The following is a 26,486-nucleotide window of genomic DNA, read 5'->3' as shown; positions in this document are numbered from 1 at the left end:
ACAAAGAGGAAGCAGGAGGGCGGTGTTTCGGTTGACACCATAGCAAGCTATAAGGCGAGTACTGTTGAAGTGAGGCTGCCTCCAGATGTGTCCAGACTCTATGGCCAGGATTAGTGTGCCAAAGGACACACGCAGTTAAGTGAGCAGCTCTATAATATTTAAGGAGGTCAGGAACTCCCAGACCACCTGCCAGGCGGTGCTTCTGAAGAATTTGCAATTTTCACCCTGTGTTTTCTCCCTGCCCAGATAAATTTAGTGAGATCAGACTGAAGATTTTTAAGAACTTTAGTAGGGACATGGATGGGGAGAGTTTGCCACAGGTATAGCAGACGGGGTAGTAAGGTCATCTTAACAGCCGTCATTCGCCCAAACCAGGACAGGATATACTTGTTCCAATTGGTCATGTCATATTTAATAGAGGATAGTAACCTGGGAAAGTTGGCAGCATAGAGACCAGAATAGGATTTAGTTAAATAGATACCCAGGTACTTGAGCTTATCAGCTTGCCAAGTACATGGGAAGGAAGCCTGGAAAAGTCGAAGGTCCGGGTCCACAACATGCAGGGCCAAGATTTCCGTTTTGTCCGAATTAATGTTATAATTCGAAAAACGGCTGTATGTAGATATCTCTTCCAACAATTGTGGGAGCGAGGCATGAGGGTCCGTAAGGGTAAGAATAACATCGGCGTACAGTGCAATTTTGTGATTCTGGTTTCCTGATACGATACCAGATATTACGATTCAGTCTAATTCTAGCCGCTAACTGCTCCATAATGATGGCAAATAGGGGGGAGAGGGGACAACCTTGTCGGGTGCCATTTCGTATGGGGAGGGGGTCGGAGAATAGGCCGTTGATTAAGATGGAGGCTGAGGGATTATGGTAAAGCGAAATGACACCTTCATAAAAGGCCCCATGCAAACCCATATTGAGAAGTGTCTGTTGTAAAAATGGCCAGGCCACCCTATCGAAGGCCTTCTCTGCGTCAAGGGCCACCACCAATGTCGAAAGAAACTTATCTTGTGCTAGGTGGACACGGTCGATGAGGCGCCCAGTGTTATCTGCAGCCTGTCTACATGGGATAAAGCTGACCTGATCGGGGTGAATGAGAAAGTACAGAAATGGGGCAAGTCTGTTAGCCAGGATTTTAGCAAAGAGCATCAGGTCGACATTCAGAAGTGCGATAGGTCGATAGTTCTTCATCTCTAAAGGATCCCTATCAGGGTTAGGAATGAGGATAATGTTGGCCCTGGTGGTGGCCGCATCAAATGATCCCCCGTCAAGGACTGAATTAAATAAGAGATTGAATCATGGGGAGCAAAAGGGTTGTAAATTTTTTTATAGTACAGGGCATTAAAGCCATCAGGGCCAGGGGCTGCAGAACGGCGTAGCTGTTTAATGGCTGCAGAGATTTCTTCTATAGAGATGGGGGCGTTAAGCTTCGACACGTCCGATTCGGAGAGCTTAGGTAGATTACAAGAGGACATGTAGTCTTGGAGTTCAATGACATGGTGGGAGTCAGAGTCCGTGGTGGATGGAAGATTGTACAAAGATGTGTAATAGTCCCGAAAATTGAGAAACCATACGCGTCGGGTCGAACGCAGTGGAACAGTCAGCGCATCGTAGAGAAACAATGCGGTTTTGGGTGCGCTTCGCTCTGAGTTTCTGGGCTAGCAAGGTATCAGCCTTATTCGACTTCTCATAGAACCTCTGGCGTGCCCACAAGAGTGCCTTGACCGCCTTTTTGGTCAGAATTTGAGACAATTGGCCCTTGACTGCTAGTAGTTTGGAACACGTTTTCTTTCTGGGACGGTGGCAATCACCATTCTAATCCATATGGCCAGCGTCTGCTTATTAGCAGGCCAGCCATGCTTGTGAAATACAAAAACTAACAGTAAGGGCTCAGTGTCTAAAATCTAAAAAAGACAGTATGGTCCACACAGATACGTAGAGAGGAAACCACCCTAGGGAGGTAACCATGTCTAGTTCAGAGAACCACTCTGTCGCTGTGAAAAATAAAAAAAATAAAAGGGGGGGGGGGGGGGGGGGGCGCGGAAACAGGACAATGCACTTAAGTCCAAAACCCTCTTTACAGAGCCAATAGCCAGTAAGAAGAGAGCCGTGTGAGGTCCACGGATTCTAGAGGCTCGAACAGGGCTTCTAAATACAATAGACAGATCCCATGGGGTCACTGAAGGTACATAGGGTGGCTGAATGTGAACACCCTGAAGAAAAGCGTGCACATCAGCAATGGAGGCTATCTTGCATAGAAACCAGACAGACAAGTCAGAAATGTGTAAAAGAGGCAAGATGAAGGCCTTGGTCTAAACCTCTTTGAAAAAACACCAGAATTCTGGAAGTTCTGAACTTAGTAGCATCATAACACTTAGCAGCATACCTGTGAAAGAAGCGAGCCACACTATAGGAGGAGTATATTTGGGCAGAGGCCGGCTTCCGGGCCTTCAGCATAATCTGAATGACAGCCTCAGAAAAAGCCTCTGAATGACAGCCTCAGAAAAAGCCTCTGAATGACAGCCTCAGAAAAAGCCTCTGGTCCTTAGAAGCGATGCTTCAATAGCCACACCATCAAAGAAAGCCGGGCCAGGTCAAGACATGGGCCCTGATGTAGAAGATCCCGTTGCAGAGTTGAAGGGGACTCTGCAGAGGCGCACTGGAGATCTGAGAACTAGTCTGTGACATGCTGGAGCTCCTAGAATGTGTTTTCCGCCTTGTTGGAACTTCTGCAGAACTAGAAGTGGCACCGGAGGGAGGATGTAAGGCAGGGGTAGCCAACCCAGGTCCTCGAAAGCTACCAACAGTTCACGTTTTCCAGGTCTCCTCAACTGTGAATCTTTTAAAATGTGTTAGTAATGACTGCAGCACCTGCTAGGTGAGCTGGAAAACGTTAACTGTTGGTAGCTCTCGAGTACCAGGGTTGGATACCCCTGATGTAAGGCAAAATCCATGGGACTGCCAATGCGTCCATGAACGCTGCCTAAAAATCCCTGTCTTGTGATCCACAGACCTGAGCCCTGTGATTGTGTCGAGAAGCCGTGAGATCCACATCCGGGAGACCACACCTTTCTACCAGGAGTTGAAAGACCTTGGGATGAAGAGACCACTCTCCGGCGTGAACATTCTGATGACTGAGGAAGTCTGCTTCCCAGTTGAGTACAACCGGAATGAATACGGCCGGTAGATACCGTTGTGCCCAACGCAGAATCTTGGACACTTCCATCACTGCCATGCGGCTGCGAGTGCCGCATTGATGGTGGATATAAGCCACCGTGGTGGCATGGTCCGACTGAACTTGAACTGGTTTGTCCTGTAGAAGAGGTCGGGCGAGGATCAATGCATTGAGCACAGCTCTCAACTCCAGACGATTGATTGGCAGGAGAGATTCTTCCCTGGTCCAATGTCCCTGAAACTAGAGCCGCTCTGTCACCGCTCACGAGCCACGAAGACTAGCATCCGCAGTTAGGACCCAGTTGGAAATCCAGTAGGAACGACCCATGCTTAGTCGCTGGTCCAGGAGCCACCAGGACAGACATTTGAGACCTGATCCAATATGGCAGGGCGTTCCACTTTGAAAATAACAAGCGTTGTAAAGGGCGGGAATGTAGCCAGGTACTCAACCATGTTGAAAGACACCATAGGACCGAAAATATGCATAGCAGAGTGTACAGACACCCGAGGACGTTGAAAAAAGACGTACCCTGTTCTGTATTTTCAGACCCTTGTCTGGCGACAGATACAGTTTAACTGAGTATCCAGGAGTGCCCCCAGGTGTACCATACTTTGAGATTTAAGGACTATTCCCAATTTATCAGCCAACCATGGGCCTGCAGAAAGGTAACCATCTGTTGGAGATGACTGAGGAGAACTTCCTGCGTGTTTGCCAGAATCAGCAAATCTACTAGGTACAGAAGAATCTGTACACCATGGCGACGGAGAGCCGTTGTAACTGCCATGACCTTAGTAAAGATGTGAGTAGTTGTATCCAGTCCAAACAGTAGAGCCTGGAATTGGTAATGTAGGTTGCCAACAGAAAACTGCAGGAACTGCTGATACGAAGTGGCAATCTGTATATGCAGAAACGCATCCTGTATATCCAGGGAAACCCTTTAGTCCATAGGTTCCATGGCCAGAACTATTGTACACGGTTTCCATGCGAAATTTAAAAATTTCACAATCATGCTCAAAGATTTTAGGTTGAGAATTGACTTGTTACTCGTTGGGTTTTGGAACCAGAAAGAGGGTTGAGTAGTAACCTCTGCCCCTTTGGGAATGAGGAACCGGCAAATTCACTACCAAGTGAAGGAGAGAACTGTATAAGATTTGCACCCTTACTGGGACCGACGGTAGGCCCATGGTGAAATACTGGTGAAGGCAGCGACCCTTGAACGAGACAGCATAACTGAGAGAACTTCTAGCACACAAGCATCTGACGTGGTCATGTGACAAACCTGAGCTTAGAGCAGAAGTCGGCCTCCCACCCTGGGGTATCCCAGGTGGAGGTCCGTCTAGTCAGGACGCAGACTTGTCTGATTTTGCGGCAGTTTGACAGGTCATACAGGGCTGTTTGGCCTTGGAAGGGCAAGATTGTCTAGGGAATTACTTTTCCTTAGCCTTTCCTTGTGGTACTTTTAGACTTCTGAGCAGGGTTATTTGGGGGTAGAGAGGCTGACGCCAAGGAAGACAAACTTTTATTCAGTTCTTCCCCAAAAAGAATATGTTCTGTAAATTACAGAATTGTCAAGGTTTTCTTGGAATCTAGGTGCACCTTCCAAAGTCTTAACCACAGAATACAGCGCACCAGTATGGACGCAGTAGATGCCTTGGTGGCCAACACTCCAGCCTCAGATGCTGCTTACTGAATATAGTACAACTCAAGTGCCTGTACCAAAGCTTCCCTAGCCTTATCTGTAATAATAATTAATAAATAATAATAAATAATAATTAATAATAAATAATAATAATAAATAATTAATAATAATAATAAACAGAATTCATCCCTGATACCTGCTTGCTGCCTTGTTGTAAAATGGCTGCCTGGTCTCTGAGAGGGAAGGAGGGAGAGTGAGGCTGCTTAAGGGTGTGAAACCTGCAGTAGATGGCACCCATAACCGTGGGAGGGGATACAGGTCAAAGCGCTGCATCCTCTATGCTGGTCTTTAACCCCAGGTACTATAGGCCTAACTAAATAGGTGTAAGAACACCTGGACCTGTGACCACTTCCCGTGGTGATCTAGTGGGGTCACTGACCAGAGACCGCGTTAACGCCAGCACGACGGACCGCCTCCCCAGACTGCGGCGGACGGAGCTGATTTAGCAGTAGTTCCCGCAAAGTGTACCCTCTTACCTGTCAGTACCATGTCCTTCGTGGCCAATCTGGAACAATGAGAATTGTTCTCACTCCTCTTTTTCTTATTATTCTCAATACCTTGGGTATGAGAGGAAGAGGAGGAAACGCATAGACCGACTGGAACACCCACGGTGTCACCAGGGCGTCTACTGCTACCAGCTGAGGATCTTTTGATCTGGCGCAATACCTCTGTAGCTTTTTGTTGAGGCGGGATGCCATCATGTCTATCTGGGGCAGTCCCCACTGACTTGCAATCTGTGCGAAGACTTCGATGAAGTCCCCACTCCCCTGGATGCAGGCCGTGTCTGCTGAGGAAGTCTGCTTCCCAGTAGTCCACTCCCGGAATGAACACTGCTGACAGTGCGCTTACATGATTTTCCGCCCAGCGAAGAATCTTGGTGGTTTCCGCCATTGCAACCCTGCTCCTTGTGTCGCCTTGGCGGTTTACATGAGCCACTGCGATGATGTTGTCTGACTGGATCAGAACTGGTTGGTCGCGAAGTAAGTTCTCCGCTTGACGTAGGGTGTTGTATATGGCCCTCAGTTTCAGGATGTTGATGTGAAGACAAGTCTCTTGACTTGTCCAAAGTCCTTGGAAGTTTCTTCCCAGTGTGACTGCTCCCCACCCTCTGAGGCTCGCGTCCGTGGTCACCAGGATCCAATCCTGAATGCCGAACCTGCATCCTTCCAAAATGTGAGCACTCTGCAGCCACCACAGGAGAGATACCCTGGACCTGGGATGTGACCCGGACCACTTGTCCAATAGGTCCCATTGGAAAGTCCTTGCATGGAACCTGCCGAAGGGAATGGCCTCGTATGTTGCCACCATTTTTCCCAGGACTTGAGTGCAATGATGTACAGACTCTTGTTTTGGCTTCAATAGGTTGACTAGAGTCACGAGTTCCTGAGCTTTTTCTATCGGGAGAAAAACTTTTTTCTGGTCCGTGTCCAGAACCATGCCCAAGAAGGTCAGACGAGTCATAGGAACCAGCTGCGACTTAGGGATATTGAGAATCCAGCCGTGTCGTTGTAACACCTTCACTGAAAGTGACACGCTGTTCAGTAACTTCTCTCGTGATCTCGCTTTTATGAGTTCGTCCAATTATGGGATAATTGTGTCCCCCTGCTTGCGCAGGATCACCATCATTTCCGCCATTACCTTGGGGAAAATCCTCGGTGACGTGGAAAGCCCAAACTGCAACGTCTGAAATTGGTAATGACAATCCTGTACCGCAAATCTCAGGTACGCCTGATGAGGTGGATATATGGGAACATGAAAGTATGCATCCTTTATGTCCAGGGATACCATAAAATCCCCCCCTTCCAGGCTGGCGATGACCGCTCTGAGCGATTCTATTTTGAACTTGAACCATTTTAAGTATAGGTTCAGGGATTTTAAATTCAATATGAGTCTGACCGAACCGTCCGGTTTCGGAAATACAAACAGTGTGGAGTAGTATCCCTTCCCTCTCTGAAGTAGGGGAACTCCGACCACCACTTGTTGAAGACACAATTTGTGAATAGCATTTAACACTATCTCCCTTTCTAGGGTAGAAGTCGGTAGAGCCGATTTGAAAAACCGGCGAGGAGGCACCTCTTCGATTTTCAGCTTGTATCCCTGAGAAACCATTTCTATTGCCCAGGAATCCACCTGTGAGTGAACCCAGACGTGGCTGAAAAGTCTAAGACGTGCCCCCACTGGGGCGGACTCCCTCAGCGGAGCCCCAGCGTCATGCGGTGGATTATGCAGAGGCCGGGGAGTATTTCTGTTCTTGGGAACTAGCTGTGCAGCTTTTTACCTCTGCCCTTACCTCTGGCAAGAAAGGACGATCCACGCACTCTTTTGCTTTTATTTGAACGAAAGGACTGCATTTGAAAATGTGGCGCTTTCTTAGGTTGTGAGGGAACATAAGGCAAAAAATTCGATTTCCGAGAGACCTTCCCCCAAACAATTCCTCACCCTTGTAAGGTAAAACCTCCATATGTCTTTTTGAGCCGGCATCACCTGTCCACTGCCGGGTCCAGAGGACTCGTCTAGCAAAGACTGACATAGCGTTTATTCTGGAACCCAGTAAACTAATGTCTCGTTGAGCATCCCTCAAATATAAGACCGCATCCTTTATATGGCCTAGGGTCAATAAAATGGTATCCTTATCTAGAGTCTCAATCTCCGCCGATAAGGAATCTGTCCATGCTGCTACCACGCTACAAACCCAGGCCGACGCAATAGCCGGTCTGAGTAATGTACCAGAATGTGTGTAAATGGATTTCAAGGTAATCTCCTGCTTGCGGTCAGCAGGATCCTTGAGGGTAGCCATATCTTGTGATGGCAGCGCTATCTTTTTTGACTAGCGTGTCAACGCTTTGTCCACCTTAGGGGAGGATTCCCACCGTACTCTGTCCGTTGGCAGGAAACGATACGCCATAAGAATCCTTTTGGGAATCTGCAGTTTTTTGTCTGGAGTTTCCCACGCTTTTTCACATAATTCGTTCAACTCATGTGAGGAGGGAAAAGTTACCTCGGGCTTCTTTCCCTTATACATGTGTACCCTCGTGTCAGGGACAGGGGGTTCCTCTGTGATATGCAACACTTTTATTGCAATAATCATATATCGAATACATTTAGCCACTTTTGGCTGTAACTTTACATCATCGTATTCGACACTGGAGTCCGAATCCGTGTCGGTATCAGTGTCTGCTATTTGGGATAGTGGGCGCTTCTGAGACCCTGAAGGTCCCGGCGACATAGGGACAGACACGGGTTCACTCCCTGACTGTTCCTTAGCTTCAGCTTTGTCTAATCTCTTGTGCAATAAGTTCACACTAGCACTTAAAACATTCCACATATCCACCCAGTCCGGTGTTGGCACCGCCGACGGAGACCTCACATTCATACGCTCCCCCTCCTCTCTAGGTGAGCCTTCTACCTCAGACATGTCGACACACAAGTACCGACACCACACACACAGGGAACCTCTTATCTGAAGACCGTTTCCCCACCAGGCCCTTTGGAGAGACAGAGAGAGAGTATGCCAGGACACACCCCAGCGCTGTATGACCCAGGAAAAAAAACAATTTATGTTTACCCAGATAGCGCTGTTTACATATACAATATGCGCCTATTTTTGTGCCCCCCCCTCTTCTTTAAAACCCTCTGTCTACCGTGGTATTAGCAGGGGAGAGTCCGGGGAGCTTCCTCTCAGCGGTGCTGTGGGGAAAAATGACGCTGGTGAGTGCTGAGGGAGAAGCCCCGCCCCCTCGGCGGCGGGCTTCTGTCCCGCTTAAAATCTCAACATTTGGCGGGGGCTCATAATATATTATATATATATATATATATATATATTTATTAAGATTTTACTCACCGGTAAATCTATTTCTCGTAGTCCGTAGTGGATGCTGGGAACTCCGTAAGGACCATGGGGAATAGCGGCTCCGCAGGAGACTGGGCACAACTAAAGAAAGCTTTAGGACTACCTGGTGTGCACTGGCTCCTCCCACTATGACCCTCCTCCAGACCTCAGTTAGGATACTGTGCCCGGAAGAGCTGACACAATAAGGTAGGATTTTGAAACCCGGGTAAGACTCATACCAGCCACACCAATCACACCGTATAACTCGTGATGCTATACCCAGTTAACAGTATGAATAACAACTGAGCCTCACCAACAGATGGCTCATAACAACAACCCTTTAGTTAAGCAATAACTATATACAAGTTTTGCAGACAATCTGCACTTGGGATGGGCGCCCAGCATCCACTACGGACTACGAGAAATAGATTTACCGTGAGTAAAATCTTATTTTCTCTGACGTCCTAGTGGATGCTGGGAACTCCGTAAGGACCATGGGGATTATACCAAAGCTCCCAAACGGGCGGGAGAGTGCGGATGACTCTGCAGCACCGAATGAGCAAACTCAAGGTCCTCCTTAGCCAGGGTATCAAACTTGTAGAATCTTACAAAAGTGTTTGAACCCGACCAAGTAGCAGCTCGGCAAAGTTGTAAAGCCGAGACCCCTCGGGCAGCCGCCCAAGAAGAGCCCACTTTCCTCGTGGAATGGGCTTTTACAGAGTTAGGATGCGGCAGTCCAGCCGCAGAATGTGCAAGTTGAATCGTGCTACAGATCCAGCGAGCAATAGTCTGCTTAGAAGCAGGAGCACCCAGCTTGTTGGGTGCATACCGGATAAAAAGCGAGTCAGTTTTTCTGACTCCAGCCGTCCTGGAACATATATTTTCAGGGCCCTGACTACGTCCAGCAACTTGGAGTCCTCCAAGTCCCAAGTAGCCGCAGGCACCACAATAGGTTGGTTCACATGAAAAGCTGATACCACCTTAGGAAGGAATTGGGAACGCGTCCTCAATTCCGCCCTATCCATATAAAAAAATCAGATAAGGACTTTTGCATGACAGAGCCGCCAATTCTGATACACGCCTGGCCGACGCCAAGGCCAACAGCATGACCACTTTCCACGTGAGGTATTTTAGCTCCACGGTTTTAAGTGGCTCAAACCAATGCGACTTCAGGAAATCCAACACCACGTTGAGATCCCACGGTGCCACTGGAGGCACAAACGGGGGAACACATACACCAACTGGTACAACCACGGTGTTACCAGAGCGTCCACAGCTATCGCCTGAGGGTCCCTTGACCTGGCGCAATATCTTTTTAGCTTTTTGTTGAGGCTGGACGCCATCATGTCCACCTGTGGCCTTTCCCACTGTTGTACAATCATTTGGAAGACTTCTGGATGAAGTCCCCACTCTCCCGGGTGGAGGTCGTGCCTGCTGAGGAAGTCTGCTTCCCAGTTGTCCACTCCCGGAATGAACACTGCTGACAGTGCTAACACGTGATTCTCCGCCCAACGGAGAATCCTTGTGGCTTCTACCATCGCCATCCTGCTTCTTGTGCCGCCCTGTCGGTTTACATGGGCAAAAAAAAAAAGAAGGAGAGAGCGCAAGCAGACTACATGTACATTTGAACAAATTTATTCATAAAATAAGTTAAATCACAATCAGTTAAAAAGTGACATTAGTTAGAACTAATAATATATTCAATTCAACAAAGAATCCACACTCGGCATATGATATATAATAGTCCCACAGTACTAGTGCACTAGTAAATGATGCAATATTCGGTATACGTTCTTTGTTAGAACCAATGATCCATCAGTCTGGTGTGATTAGTGGTGGCTGATAATTTGATATGCAAATTTTTTTTAAAATATATAGCACTTTAGAAACAGTTCCAAAATGAATGTTTTCCTTTATTCTATATAGTAGTGATATTCTTGCTATTGGATAAACCGGTTTGGTAAAGATATCATACTGGAATTAGGTGAAGTAAAGTGCATGAGCTCCGTCTATCACTCTCTCACTGTGACTAGTATCCGGAGCTGAATTGCTTACCGCTTCCACAGATGTCCCAGCGGTACTGACCATGAACCGGGCGCCGCTCTTTCTAGCGGCTCGACATCCCGTTCTCCTGCCGGACCAGTATGGCAGGATATCTCTTTCACTGCCGCCTCCAAAACGGATCGCTGGTGCTCCACATGATTTGAGCACTGTAGAATGAATCAAATGAAAGCCACGGTCCCCGTATGGCAAGCGGGACCAATGCAGGTGGCTACGGAGCTGGTCAATCAATTCTGGCAGAGATTGAGGGTATAGAATAAATAAACTCGTAGGACTGACGAGTGCCTGGATCCTTTGAGCCCTTTGTCCCGGAATGAACACTGCTGCCAGTGCTAACACGTGATTTTCCGCCCATCGGAGAATCCTTGTGGCTTCTGCCATCGCCGTCCTGCTTCTCGTGCCGCCCTGTCGGTTTACATGGGCGACCGCCGTGATGTTGTCTGACTGGATCAGCACCGGCTGGTGTTGAAGCAGGGGTCTTGCCTTTGACTTAGGGCCTTGTAAATGGCCCTTAGTTCCAGAATATTTATGTGCAGGGAAGTCTCCTGACTCGACCATTGTCCTTGGAAGTTTCTTCCCTGTATAACTGCCCCCCAGCCTCGAAGGCTGACATCCGTGGTCACCAGGACCCCGTCCTGTATGCCGAATCTGCGGCCCTCTAGAAGATGAGCACTCTGCAGCCACCACATCAGCGACACCCTGGTCCTTGGAGACAGGGTTATCAGCCGATGCATCTGACGATGTTACACGGACCACTTGTCCAACAGATCCCACTGGAAGATCCTTGCATGGAACCTGCCGAATGGAATTTCTTCATAAGAAGCTACCATCTTTCCCAGGACTCGCGTTCATTGATGCACCGACACCTGTATTTGTTTTAGGAGGTCTCTGACTAGAGATGACAACTCCTTGGCCTTCTCCTCCGGGAGAAACACTTTTTTCTGTTCTGTGTCCAGAACCATACCCAGGAACAGTAGACGCGTCGTAGGAACCAGCTGCGACTTTGGAATATTCAGAATCCAGCCGTGCTGTTGTAGCACTTCCCGAGATAGTGCTACTCCGACCAACAACTACTCCCTGGACCTCGCCTTTATAAGGAGATCGTCCAAGTACGGGATAATTATAACTCCCTTTATTTCGAAGGAGTATCACCATTTTTGGCCATTACCTTGGTAAATACCCTCGGTGCCGGGTATTGGTAATGACAGTCCTGTACCACAATTTTGAGGTACTCCTGGTGAGGAGGGTAAATGGGGACATGCAGGTAAGCATCCTTGATGTCCAGTGATACCCTGTAATCCCCTTCGTCCAGGCTTGCAATAACCGCCCTGAGCGATTCCATTTTGAACTTGAACCTTCGTATATAAGTGTTCAAGGATTTCAATTTTAGAATGGGTCTCACCGAACCGTCTGGTTTTGGTACCACAAACATTGTGGAATAGTAACCCCGGCCTTGTTGAAGGAGGGGTACCTTGATTTCACCTGCTGGTAGTACAGCTTGTGAATTGCCGCCAGTACTACCTCCCTTTCTCCGAGGGCAGCAGGCAAGGCTGATTTGAGGTAACGGCGATGGGGAGTCGCCTCGAACTCCAGCTTGTATCCCCTGTGATACTACTTGCAGAACCCTGGGATCCACCTGTGAGCGAGCCCACTGGTCACTGAAGTTCCCGAGACGCGCCCCCACCGCACCTGGCTCCACCTGTGGAGCCCCAGCGTCATGCGGTGGACTCAGAGAAAGCGGGGGAAGATTTTTGATCCCGGGAACTGGCTGTCTGGTGCAGCTTTTTCCCTCTTCCCTTGTCTCTGTGCAGAAAGGAAGCGCCTTTGACCCGCTTGCTTTTCTGAAGCCGAAAGGACTGTACCTGATAATACGGTGCTTTCTTAGGCTGTGAGGGAATCTGAGGTAAAAAATGTTTCTTTCAAGCTGTCGCTGTGGATACGAGGTCCCAGAGACCATCCCCAAACAATTCCTCTCCCATATAAGGCAGAATCTCCATGTGCCTTTTAAAATCAGCATCACCTGTCCACTGCCGGGTCCCTAATACCCTCCTGGCAGAATGGATATTGCATTAATTCTGGATGCCAGCCGGCAAATATCCCTCTGTGCATCCCTCATATATAAGACGACGTCTTTAATATGCTCTATGGTTAGCAAAAATAAGAATTTACTCACCGGTAATTCTATTTCTCGTAGTCCGTAGTGGATGCTGGGACTCCGTAAGGACCATGGGGAATAGCGGCTCCGCAGGAGACTGGGCACAACTAAAAGAAAGCTTTAGACTACTGGTGTGCACTGGCTCCTCCAACTATGACCCTCCTCCAGACCTCAGTTAGGATACTGTGCCCGGAAGAGCTGACACAATAAGGAAGGATTTTGAATCCCGGGTAAGACTCATACCAGCCACACCGTATAACTCGTGATACAATACCCAGTTAACAGTATGATAACAACTGAGCCTCTCAACAGCTGGCTCAACAATAACCCTTTAGTGAAATAATAACTATATACAAGTATTGCAGACAATCCGCACTTGGGATGGGCGCCCAGCATCCACTACGGACTACGAGAAATAGAATTACCGGTGAGTAAATTCTTATTTTCGCTGATGTCCTAAGTGGATGCTGGAACTCCGTAAGGACCATGGGGATTATACCAAAGCTACCAAACGGGCGGGAGAGTGCGGATGACTCTGCAGCACCGAATGGGCAAACTCTAGGTCCTCCTCAGCCAGGGTGTCAAACTTATAGAATTTAGCAAATGTGTTTGACCCTGACCAAGTAGCTGCTCGGCAAAGTTGAAGAGCCGAGACCCCTCGGGCAGCCGCCCAAGATGAGCCCACCTTCCTCGTGGAATGGGCTTTCACTGATTTAGGATGCGGCAGTCCAGCCGCAGAATGTGCAAGCTGAATCGCACTACAGATCCAGCGAGCAATAGTCTGCTTTGAAGCAGGTGCACCCAACTTGTTGGGCGCATACAGGATAAATAGCGAGTCATTCTTTCTGACTCCAGTTGTCCTGGAAACATAAATTTTCAGGGCCCTGACTACATCCAACGAATTGGAAGCCTCCAAGTCTTTAGTAGCCGCAGGCACCACGATAGGTTGGTTCAGATGAAAGGATGATACACCCTTAGGGAGAAATTGGGGACGAGTCAACAATTCTGCCCTATCCATATGGAAAATCAGATAAGGGCTTTTACATGACAAAGCCGCCAATTCTGATACACGCCTGGCCGAAGCCAAGGCCAACAACATGACCACTTTCCACGTGAGATATTTCAATTCCACGGTTTTAAGTGGCTCAAACCAATGTGACTTTAGGAAATCCAACACCACGTTGAGATCCCAAGGTGCCACTGGAGGCACAAAAGGGGGCTGAATATGCAGCACTCCCTTAACAAAAGTCTGAACTTCAGGTAGTGAAGCCAGTTCTCTCTGGAAGAAAATCGATAGAGCCGAAATCTGGACCTTAATAGAACCCAATTTTAGGCCCATAGTCACCCCTGACTGTAGGAAGTGCAGGAAACGGCCCAGCTGAAATTCTTCCGTTGGGGCCTTCCTGGCCTCACACCACGCAACATATTTTCGCCATATGCGGTGATAATGGTTTGCGGTTACTTCTTTCCTAGCTTTAATCAGCGTAGGAATGACTTCCTCCGGAAATCCCTTTTCCTTCAGGATCCGGTGTTCAACCGCCAAGCCGTCAAACGCAGCCGCGGTAAGTCTTGGAACAAACAGGGCCCCTGCTGCAGCAGGTCCTGTCTGAGCAGCAGAGGCCATGGGTCCTCTGAGATCATTTCTTGAAGTTCCGGGTACCAAGCTCTTCTTGGCCAATCCGGAACAATGAGTATAGTTCTTACTCTTCTCCTTATTATCCTCAGCACCTTTGGTATGAGAGGAAAAGGAGGGAACACGTAAACCGACCGGTACACCCACGGTTTCACTAGAGCGTCCACAGCTATCGCCTGCGGGTCTCTTGACCTGGCGCAATATTTTTCTAGCTTTTTGTTTAGGCGGGACGCCATCATGTCCACCTGTGGCCTTTCCCAACGGTTTACAATCAGTTTAAAGACTTCTGGATGAAGTCCCCACTCTCCCGAGTGGAGGTCGTGCCTGCTGAGGAAGTCTGCTTCCCAGTTGTCCACTCCCGGAATGAACACTGCTGCCAGTGCCAACACGTGATTTTCCGCCCATCGGAGAATCCTTGTGGCTTCTGCCATCGCCGTCCTGCTTCTCGTGCCGCCCTGTCGGTTTACATGGGCGACCGCCGTGATGTTGTCTGACTGGATCAGTACCGGCTGGTTTTGAAGCAGGGGTTTTGCCTGACTTAGGGCATTGTAAATGGCCCTCAGTTCCAGAATATTTATGTGCAGGGAAGTCTCCTGACTTGACCATAGTCCTTGGAAGTTTCTTTCCTGTGTGACTGCCCCCCAGCCTCGAAGGCTGGCATCCGTGGTCACCAGGACCCAGTCCCGTATGCCGAATCTGCGGCCCTCTTGAAGATGAGCACTCTGCAGCCACCACAGCAGAGACACCCTGGTCCTTGGAGACAGGGTTATCAGCCAATGCATCTGAAGATGCGATCCGGACCACTTGTCCAACAGGTCCCACTGAAAGGTTCTTGCATGGAACCTGCCTAATGGAATTGCTTCGTAAGAAGCTACCATCTTTCCCAGGATCCGCGTGCAGTGATGCACCGACACATGTTTTGGTTTTAGGAGGCCTCTGACTAGAGATGACAGCTCCTTGGCCTTCTCCTCCGGGAGAAACACTTTTTCCTGTTCTGTGTCCAGAACCATCCCCAGGAACAGTAGATGTGTCGTAGGGACCAGCTGTGACTATGGAATATTTAGAATCCAGCCGTGCTGTTGTAGCACCTCCCGAGATAGTGCTACCCCGACCAACTATTGCTCCCTGGACCTCGCCTTTATCAGGAGATCGTCCAAGTACGGGATAATTAAAACTCCCTTCTTTCGGAAGGAGTATCATAATTTCGGCCATTACCTTGGTAAAGACCCTCGGAGCAGTGGATAGACCGAACGGCAAGGTCTGGAATTGGTAATGACAATCCTGTACCACAAATCTGAGGTACTCCTGGTAAGGATGGTAAATGGGGACATGCAGGTAAGCATCCTTGATGTCCAGTGATACCATGTAATCCCCCTCGTCCAGGCTTGCAATAACTGCCCTGAGCGATTCCATCTTGAACTTGAATTTCTTTATGTACGTGTTCAAGGATTTCAAATTTAAAATGGGTCTCACCGAACCGTCCGGTTTCGGTACCACAAACATTGTGGAATAGTAACCCCGTCCTTGTTGAACTATCACCTGTTGTGAATACAGCTTGTTAATTGCCTGTAACACTGCCTCCCTGCCTGAGGGAGTTGTTGGTAAGGCAGATTTGAAAAAACGGCGGGGGGGGTGGGGGACGACGTCTGGAATTCCAGCTTGTACCCCTGAGATACTACTTGAAAGATCCAGGGATCCACCCGTGAGCGAGCCCACTGATCGCTGAAATTTTTGAGACGGGCCCCCACCGTACCTGGCTCCGCCTGTGGAGCCCCAGCGTCATGCTGTGGACTTAGAGGAAGCGGGGGAGGACTTTAGCTCCTGGGAACTGGCTGTATGCTGCAGCTTTTTCCCTCTACCTCTGGGCAGAAAGGACACGCCCTTAACCCGCTTGCCCTTATTGGGCCGAAAGGACTGTACCTGATAATACGGTGCTTTCTTTGGCTGTGAGGGAACATGGGGTAAAAATGTAGACTTCCCAGCTGTTGCTGTGGAAACGAGGTCCGAGAGACCATCCCCGAACAACTAATCACCCTTATAAGGCAAAACTTCCATGTGCCTTTTAGAATCTGCATCTCCTGTCCACTGCCGAGTCCATAACCCTCTCCTGACAGAAATGGACATAGCACTTATTTTAGATGCCAGCCGGCAAATATCCCTCTGTGCATCCCTCATGTATAAGAGTGCGTCTTTAATATGCCCTACGGTTAGCAATATAGTGTCCCTGTCTAGGGTATCAATATTTTCTATATATAGACTTCAGGATAGCCTCCTGCTTTCTATCAGCAGATTCCTTCAGGGCAGCCGTATCCGGAGACGGTAGTGCCACCTTCTTTGACAAGCGTGTGAGCGCTTTATCCACCCTAGGGGATGTTTCCCAACGTGACCTATCCTCTGGCGGGAAAGGGTACGCCATTAGTAACCTCTTAGAAATTACCAGTTTCTTATCAGGGGAAGCCCACGCTTCTTCACACACTTCATTTAATTCCTCAGATGAAGGAAAAACAACTGGTAGTTTTTTCTCTCCAAACATAATACCCTTTTTTGTGGTACCCGGGGTAACATCAGAAATATGCAACACATTTTTCATTGCCTCAATCATATAACGTGTGGCCCTATTAGAAGATACATTAGTCTCATAGTCGAAGACACTGGAGTCAGTATCCGTGTCGACATCTGTGTCTGCCATCTGAGGTAGCGGGCGTTTTAGAACCCCTGATGGCTTTTGAGACGCCTGGGCAGGCACAGGCTGAGAAGCCGGCTGTCCCACATTTGGTATGTCGTCAAACCTTTTATGCAAGGAGTCGACACTGTCGTGTAATTCCTTCCACAGAACCATCCACTCAGGTGTCGACCCCGCAGGGGGTGACATCACATTTATCGGCATCTGTTCCGCCTCCACATAAGCCTCCTCATCAAACATGTCGACACAGCCGTACCGACACACCGCATACACACAGGGAATGCTCTGACAGAGGACAGGACCCCACAAAGCCCTTTGGGGAGACAGAGAGAGTATGCCAGCACACACCAGAGCGCTATATAACACAGGGATCCCACTATAAATGAGTGTTTTTCCCTTATAGCTGCTTATATTATATATATAAATATATATATATTAATAAAAAAAAAAAAATATATATATAATAAAAATATATATATATATATATATATATATATATATATATATATATATATATATAATAAAAATATATATATATATATATATATATATATATATATATATAATAAAAATATATATATATATATATATATATATATAATAAAAAAAAAATATATATATATATATATAATAAACATATATATATATATATATATATAATAAAAAAATATATATATATATATATAATAAAAAAATATATATATATATATATTAATAAATATATATATATATATATATATATATATATTAATAAAAATATATATATATTAATAAAAATATATATATATATATATATATATATATATATATATATATATATATATATATATATATATACATATATATATATATATATATATATATATATATATATATATATATATATACATATATATATATATATATATATATATATATATATATATATATATATACATATATATACACACACACACAGCGCCTAAATTTAGTGCACCCCCTCTCTTTTTTTACCCTTATGTAGCTTGACACTGCAGGGGAGAGCCAGGGAGCGTCCTTCCAGCGAAGCTGTGAGGGAAAAATGGCGCCAGTGTGCTGAGGGTGATGGCCCCGCCCCTTTTCCGGCAGACTTCTCCCGCTTTTTCTGGAATTCTGGCAGGGGTATTTTTACACCTATATAGCCTTCCTGACTATATATGGTGTAGATTTGCCAGCCAAGGTGTATTATATTGCCCTCAGGGCGCCCCCCCGCCCAGCGCCCTGCACCCATCAGTGACCGGAGTGTGAGGTGTGCATGAGGAGCAATGGCGCACAGCTGCAGTGCTGTGCGCTACCTTGTTGAAGACAGAAGTCTTCTGCCGCCGATTTTCAGGAACACTTCTTGCTTCTGGCTCTGTAAGGGGGCCGGCGGAGCGGCTCCGGGACCGAACGATCGAGGTCGGGTCCTGTGTTCGATCCCTCTGGAGCTAATGGTGTCCAGTAGCCTAAGAAGCCCAAACTACCACCAGTTAGGTAGGTTCGCTTCTTCTCTCCCCTTAGTCCCTCGCTGCAGTGAGTCTGTTGCCAGCAGATCTCACTGTAAAATAAAAAACCTAAAATATACTTTCTTTCTAGGAGCTCAGGAGAGCCCCTAGTGTGCATCCAGCTCAGCCGGGCACAATATTCTAACTGAAGTCTGGAGGAGGGTCAGTGGGAGGAGCCAGTGCACACCAGTAGTCTAAAGCTTTCTTTTAGTTGTGCCCAGTCTCCTGCGGAGCCGATATTCCCCATGGTCCTTACGGAGTCCCAGCATCCACTTAGGACGTCAGAGAAATAGTATCCCTGTCTAACAGGGTAACAGACCACGCTGCAGCCGCGCTACACCTCCATGCTGAGGCAATTGCAGGTCACAGTATAGTACCTGAGTGTGTATATACAGACTTCAGGATAGCCTCCTGCTTTTTATCAGCAGGCTCCTTCAAGGTGGCCGTATCCTGAGACGGCCGTGCCACCTTTTTTGACAAACGTGTAAGCGCCTTATCCACCCTAGGGGATATCTCCTCACGTGACCTATCCTCTGGCGGGAAAGGGTACGCCATCAGTAACTTTTTAGAAATTACCAGTTTCTTATCGGGGGAACCCACGCTTCTTCACACACTTCATTCACTCATCTGATGGGGGAACAAAACACTGGCTGCTTTTTCTCCCCACATATAAAACCCCTTTTTAGTGGTACTTGGGTTAATGTCAAAAATGTGTAACACATTTTTTATTGCCGAGATCATGTAACGGATGTTCTAGTGGATTGTGTATATGTCTCAACCTCGTCGACACTGGAGTCAGACTCCGTGTTGACATCTGTGTCTGCCATCTCAGGTAGCGGGCGTTTTTGAGCCCCTGATGGCCTTTGAGACGCCTGGGCAGGCACGGGCTGAGAAGCCGGCTGTCCCACAGCTGTTACGTCATCCAGCCTTTTATGTAAGGAGTTAACACTGTCGGTTAATACCTTCCACCTATCCATCCACTCTGGTGTCGGCCCCACAGGGGGCGACATCACATTTATCGGCATCCGCTCCGCCTCCACGTTACCTTCCTCATCAAACATGTCGACACAGCCGTACCGACACACCGCGCACACACAGGGAATGCTCTGACTGAGGACAGGACCCCACAAAGTCCTTTGGGGAGACAGAGTATGCCAGCACACACCAGAGCGCTATATAATGCAGGGATTCACAGTGATTTTTCCCTTATAGCTGCTATGATACACAATTTTGCGCCTAAATTTAGTGCCCCCCCTCTTTTTAACCCTTTGAGCCTGAAAACTACAGGGGAGAGCCTGGGGAGCTGTCTTCCAGCTGCACTGTGAAGAACATGGCGCCAGTGTGCTGAGGGAGATAGCCCCGCCCCTTTTTCGGCGGACTTCTCCCGCTTTTATTAAATTAATGTGGCAGGGGTATATTACACATATATAGCCTAGTAGGCTATATTATGTGTGTTTGCCACCTGTAAGGTACTCAAATTGCTGCCCAGGGCGCCCCCCCCCCCCAGCGCCCTGCACCCATAGTGACCAGAGTGTGTGGTGTGCACAGGGAGCAATGGCGCACAGATGCAGTGCTGTGCGCTACCTTAATGAAGACAGGAGTATTCAGCCGCCGATTTTGAGGAAGATCTTCTTGCTTCTGGCTCTGCAAGGGGGACGGCGGCGCAGCTCCAGGACCGGACAATCATGGACGGGCCCAGTGTTCGATCCCTCTGGAGCTAATGGTGTCCAGTAGCCTAAGAAGCCCAAGCTAGCTGCAAGCAGGTAGGTTCGCTTCTCTCCCCTAAGTCCCTCGTAGCAGTGAGTCTGTTGCCAGCAGATCTCACTGAAAATAAAAAACCTAACATATACTTTCTTTTTCTAGGAGCTCAGGAGAGCCCCTAGTGTGCATCCAGCTCAGCAGGGCACAAAATTCTAACTGAGGTCTGGAGGAGGGTCATAGTGGGAGGAGCCAGTGCACACCAGGTAGTCCTAAAGCTTTCTTTAGTTGTGCCCAGTCTCCTGCGGAGCCGCTATTCCCCATGGTCCTTACGGAGTTCCCAGCATCCACTAGGACGTCAGAGAAATATATATATATATATATATATATATATATATATATATATATATATATATATATATATATATATATATATATATATATATATTAAGAATTTACTTACCGATAATTATTTTTCTCATAGTCCGTAGTGGATGCTGGGGACTCCGTAAGGACCATGGGGAATAGCGGCTCCGCAGGAGACTGGGCACATCTAAAGAAAGCTTTAGGACTAACTGGTGTGCACTGGCTCCTCCCCCTATGACCCTCCTCCAAGCCTCAGTTAGGATACTGTGCCCGGACGAGCGTACACAATAAGGAAGGATTTTGAATCCCGGGTAAGACTCATGCCAGCCACACCAATCACACCGTATAACTTGTGATCTGAACCCAGTTAACAGTATGATAACAGAGGAGCCTCTGAAAAGATGGCTCCCAACAATAATAACCCGATTTTTGTAACAATAACTATGTACAAGTATTGCAGACAATCCGCACTTGGGATGGGCGCCCAGCATCCACTACGGACTATGAGAAATAGAATTATCGGTAAGTAAATTCTTATTTTCTCTAACGTCCTAAGTGGATGCTGGGGACTCCGTAAGGACCATGGGGATTATACCAAAGCTCCCAAACGGGCGGGAGAGTGCGGATGACTCTGCAGCACCGAATGAGAGAACTCCAGGTCCTCCTCAGCCAGGGTATCAAATTTGTAGAATTTAGCAAACGTGTTTGCCCCTGACCAAGTAGCTGCTCGGCAAAGTTGTAAAGCCGAGACCCCTCGGGCAGCCGCCCAAGATGAGCCCACTTTCCTTGTGGAACGGGCTTTTACAGATTTTAGCTGTGGCAGGCCTGCCACAGAATATGCAAGCTGAATTGTACTACAAATCCAACGAGCAATAGTCTGCTTAGAAGCAGGAGCACCCAGCATGTTGGGTGCATACAGGATAAACAGCGAGTCAGATTTCCTGACTCCAGCCGTCCTGGAAACATATTTTCAGGGCCCTGACAACATCCAGCAACTTGGATTCCTCCAAGTCCCTAGTAGCCGCAGGCCCCACAATAGGTTGGTTCAGGTGAAAACGCTGGAACCACCTTAGGGAGAAACTGAGGACGAGTCCTCAATTCCGCCCTGTCCGAATGGAAAATCAGATAAGGGCTTTTACAGGATAAAGCCGCCAATTCTGACACGCGCCTGGCCCAGGCCAGGGCCAACAGCATGACCACTTTCCATGTGAGATATTTTAACTCCACAGATTTAAGTGGTTCAAACCAATGTGACTTTTGGAACCCAAACTACATTGAGATCCCAAATTGCCACTGGAGGCACAACAGGAGGCTGTATATGCAGTACCCCTTTTACAAACGTCTAAACTTCAGGGACTGAAGCTAGTTCTTTTTTGGAAGAAAATTGACAGGGCCGAAATCTGAACCTTAATGGACCCCAATTTCAGGCCCATAGACACTCCTGTTTGCAGGAATGTAGGAATCGACCCAGTTGAATTTCCTCCGTCGGGTCTTACTGGCCTCGCACTACGCAACATATTTTCGCCAATTGCGGTGATAATGTTTTTGCGGTTACATCCTTCCTGGCTTTTGATCAGGATAGGGATGACTTCATCCGGAATGCCTTCAGGATCCGGCGTTCAACCGCCATGCCGTCAAACGCAGCCGCGGTAAGTCTTGGAACAGACAGGGTCCTTGCTGGAGCAGGTCCCTTCTTAGAGGTAGAGGCCACGGATCCTCCGTGAGCCTCTCTTGAAGTTCCGGTTACCAAGTCCTTCTTGGCCAATCCGGAGCCACGAATATAGTGCTTTCTCCTCTCCATCTTATCAATCTCAGTACCTTGAGTATGAGAGGCAGAGGAGGGAACACATACACTGACTGGTACACCCACGGTGTTACCAGAGCGTCTACAACTATTGCCTGAGGGTCTCTTGACCTGGCGCAATACCTGTCGAGTTTTTTAATCATGTGGACGACTTCTGGGTGAAGTCCCCACTCTCCCGGGTGGAGGTCGTGCTGAGGAAGTCAGCTTCCCAGTTGTCCACTCCCGGAATGAATACTGTTGACAGTGCTATCACATGATTTTCCGCCCAGCGAAGAATCCTTGCAGCTTCTGCCATTGCCCTCCTGCTTCTTGTGCCACCCTGTCTGTTTACGTGGGTGACTGCCATGATGTTGTCCGACTGGATCAACACCGGCTGACCTTGAAGCAGAGGTCTCGCTAAGCTTAGAGCATTGTAAATGGCCCTTAGCTTCAGGATATTTATGTGAAGTGATGTATCCAGGCTTGACCCTAAGCCCTGGATATTCCTTCCCTGTGTGACTGCTCCCCAGCCTCGCAGGCTGGCATCCGTGGTCATCAGGACCCAGTCCTGAATGCCGAATCTGCGGCCCTCTAGAAGATGAGCACTCTGCAACCACCACAGGATGGATACCCTTGTCCTTGGTGACAGGGTTATCCGCTGATGCATCTGAAAATGTGACCCGGACCATTTGTCCAGTAGGTTCCACTGGAAAGTTCTTGCGTGGAATCTAACGAATGGGATTGCTTCGTAGGAAGCCACCATTTTTACCCAGAACCCTTGTGCATTGATGCACTGAGACTTGGTTCGGTTTTAGGAGGTTCCTGATTAGCTCGGATAACTCCCTGGCTTTCTCTTCCGGGAGAAACACCTTTTTTCTGGACTGTGTCCAGGATCATCCCTAGGAAACAGAAGACAAGTCGTCGGAACCAGCTGCAATTTTGGAATATTGAGAATCCAATCGTGCTGCCGCAACACTACCTGAGATAGTGCTACACCGACCTCCAACTGTTCCCTGGATCTTACCCTTATCAGGGAATCGTCCAAGTAAGGGATAACTAAAATTCCCTTCCTTCGAAGGGATATCATTTCGGCCATTACCTTGGTAAAGACCCGGGGTGCCGTGGACCATCCCTACGGCAGCGTCTGAACTGATAGTGACAGTTCTGTACCATAACCTGAGGTACCCTTGGTGAGAAGGGTAAATTTTGACATGAAGGTAAGCATCCTTGATGTCCCGAGACATCATGTAGTCCCCTTCTTCCAGGTTCGCAATCACTGCTCTGAGTGACTCAATCTTGAATTTGAACCTCTGTATGTAAGTGTTCAAAGATTTTAGATTTAGAATCGGTCTCACCGAGCCGTCTGGCTTCGGTACCACAATAGTGTGGAATAATACCCCGTTCCCTGTTGCAGGAGGGGTACCTTGATTATCACCTGCTGGGAATACAGCTTGTGAATGGCTTCCAAAACTGCCTCCCTGGCAGAGGGAGACGTCGGTAAAGCCGACTTTTGAAAACGGCGAGGGGGAGACGTCTCGAATTCCAATATGTACCCATGAGATATTACCTGAAGGATCCAGGGGTCTACTTGCGAGTGAGCCCACTGCGCACTGAAATTCATTGAGAACGGGCCCCCACCGTGCCTGAGCTTGTAAAGCCCTAGCGTCATACTGAGGGCTTGGCAGAGGCGGGAAAGGGTTTCTGTTCCTGGGAACTGGCTGATCTCTGCAGCCTTTTTCCTCTCCCTCTGTCACGAGCAGAAAAGAGGAACCTTTTGTCCGCTTGCCAACAAAGGACTGCGCCTGATAATACAGCGTCTTATTTTGAGAGGCGACCTGGGGTACAAACGTGGATTTCCCAGCTGTTGCCGTGGCCACCAGGTCTAAAAGACCGACCCCAAATGTCCCCTTTCAAAGGCAATACTTCCAAATGCCGTTTGGAATCCGCATCACCTGACCATTTTACTGGTAGAATTGGACAACGCACTTATACTTGATGCCAGTCGGCAATTATTCCGCTGTGCATCATGCATATATAGAAATGCATCTTTTAAATGCTCTATAGGCAATAATATACTATCCTAATATTTCCAGTCAGGGAATCCGACCATGCCCACCCAGCACTGCCCTCCAGGCTGAGGCGATAGCTGGTCGCAGTATAACACCAGTATGTGTGTAAATACCTTTTTGGATACCCTCCTGCTTTCTTTCAGCAGGATCCTTAAGGGCGGCCATCTCATGAGAGGGTAGAGCCCTTGTTCTTACAAGCGTGTGAGCGCCTTATCCCCCCTAGGGGGTGTTTCCCAACGCACCCTAACCTCTGGCGGTTAAGGGTATGCAGCCAATACTTTTTAAGAAATTATCAATTGTTATCGGGGGGAAACCCACGCATCATCACACACCTCATTTTATTTCTCAGATTCAGGAAAACTACAGGTAGTTTTTCCCTCACCGAACATAATACCCCTTTTTGGTGGTACTCGTATTATCAGAAATGTATAAAAACATTTGCCATTGTCTCAATCATGTAACGTGTGGCCCTACTGGAATTCACGGGTGTCTCTTCACCGTCGACACAGGAGTCAGTATCCGTGTCGGCGTCTGTATCTGCCATCTGAGGTAACGGCCGCTTTAGAGCCCCTGACGGCCTATGAGACGTCTGGACAGGCACAAGCTGAGTAGCCGGCTGTCTCTTGTCAACCACTGTTTTTTTTTATATAGAGCTGACACTGTCACGTAATTTTCAACAGTACATCCACTCAGGTGTCGACCCCCTAGGGGGTGACATCACTGTTACAGACACTCTGCTCCGTCTCCACATCATTTTTCTCCTCATACATGTCGACACAAACGTACCGACACACAGCACACACACAGGGAATGCTCTGATAGAGGACAGGACCCCACTAGCCCTTTGGGGAGACAGAGGGAGAGTATGCCAGCACACACCAGAGCGCTATATATATACAGGGATAACCTTATATAAGTGTTTTTCCCCTTATAGCTGCTGTATGTTTTAATACTGCGCCTAAATAGTGCCCCCCTCTCTTTTTTTAACCCTTTCTGTAGTGCAGGGAAGAGCCAGGGAGCTTCCCTCCAACTGAGCTGTGAGGGAAAATGGCGCCAGTGTGCTAAGGAGATAGGCTCCGCCCCCTTTTCGGCGGCCTTATCTCCCGTTTTTTTGTATATTCTGGCAGGGGTTAAATGCATCCATATAGCCCAGGAGCTGTATGTGATGCATTTTTTGCCATGTAAGGTATTTCTGTCATGTTTTATTGCGTCTCAGGGCGCCCCCCCCAGCGCCCTGCACCCTCAGTGACCGGAGTGTGAAGTGTGCTGAGAGCAATGGCGCACAGCTGCAGTGCTGTGCGCTACCTTATTTGAAGACAGGAACGTCTTCTGCCACCGCTTTCTCCGGACCTCTTCGCTCTTCTGGCTCTGTAAGGGGGCCGGCGGCGCGGCTCCGGGACCCATCCAGGCTGAACCTGTGATCGTCCCTCTGGAGCTAATGTCCAGTAGCCAAGAAGCCCAATCCACTCTGCAGTCAGGTGAGTTCGCTTCTTCTCCCCTTAGTCCCTCGATGCAGTGAGCCTGTTGCCAGCAGGTCTCACTGAAAATAACAAACCTAAACTAAAACTTTCACTAAGAAGCTCAGGAGAGCCCCTAGTGTGCACCCTTCTCGTTCGGGCACAGAAATCTAACTGGGGCTTGGAGGAGGGTCATAGGGGGAGGAGCCAGTGCACACCAGTTAGTCCTAAAGCTTTCTTTAGATGTGCCCAGTCTCCTGCGGAGCCGCTATTCCCCATGGTCCTTACGGAGTCCCCAGCATCCACTTAGGACGTTAGAGATATAGATATATATATATATATATATATATATATATATATATATATA

General features: G+C 48.1%; 1 protein-coding gene across 25 annotated transcripts in view; it reads right to left on the bottom strand.

Annotated features, from left to right (window-relative positions):
- Window positions 1–26,486, bottom strand: part of DDX4 (DEAD-box helicase 4) — a 1,188,488-nt gene that overhangs the window by 792,300 nt on the left and 369,702 nt on the right. The gene's annotated exons all lie outside the window — the stretch shown is intronic.

Source organism: Pseudophryne corroboree, chromosome 1 (genome assembly GCF_028390025.1).
Source record: "Pseudophryne corroboree isolate aPseCor3 chromosome 1, aPseCor3.hap2, whole genome shotgun sequence".
NCBI classification, from domain to species: domain Eukaryota; kingdom Metazoa; phylum Chordata; class Amphibia; order Anura; family Myobatrachidae; genus Pseudophryne; species Pseudophryne corroboree.
The sequence above is the reverse complement of the archived record's forward strand: the minus strand, read 5'-3'. Positions and strand labels throughout refer to the sequence as shown.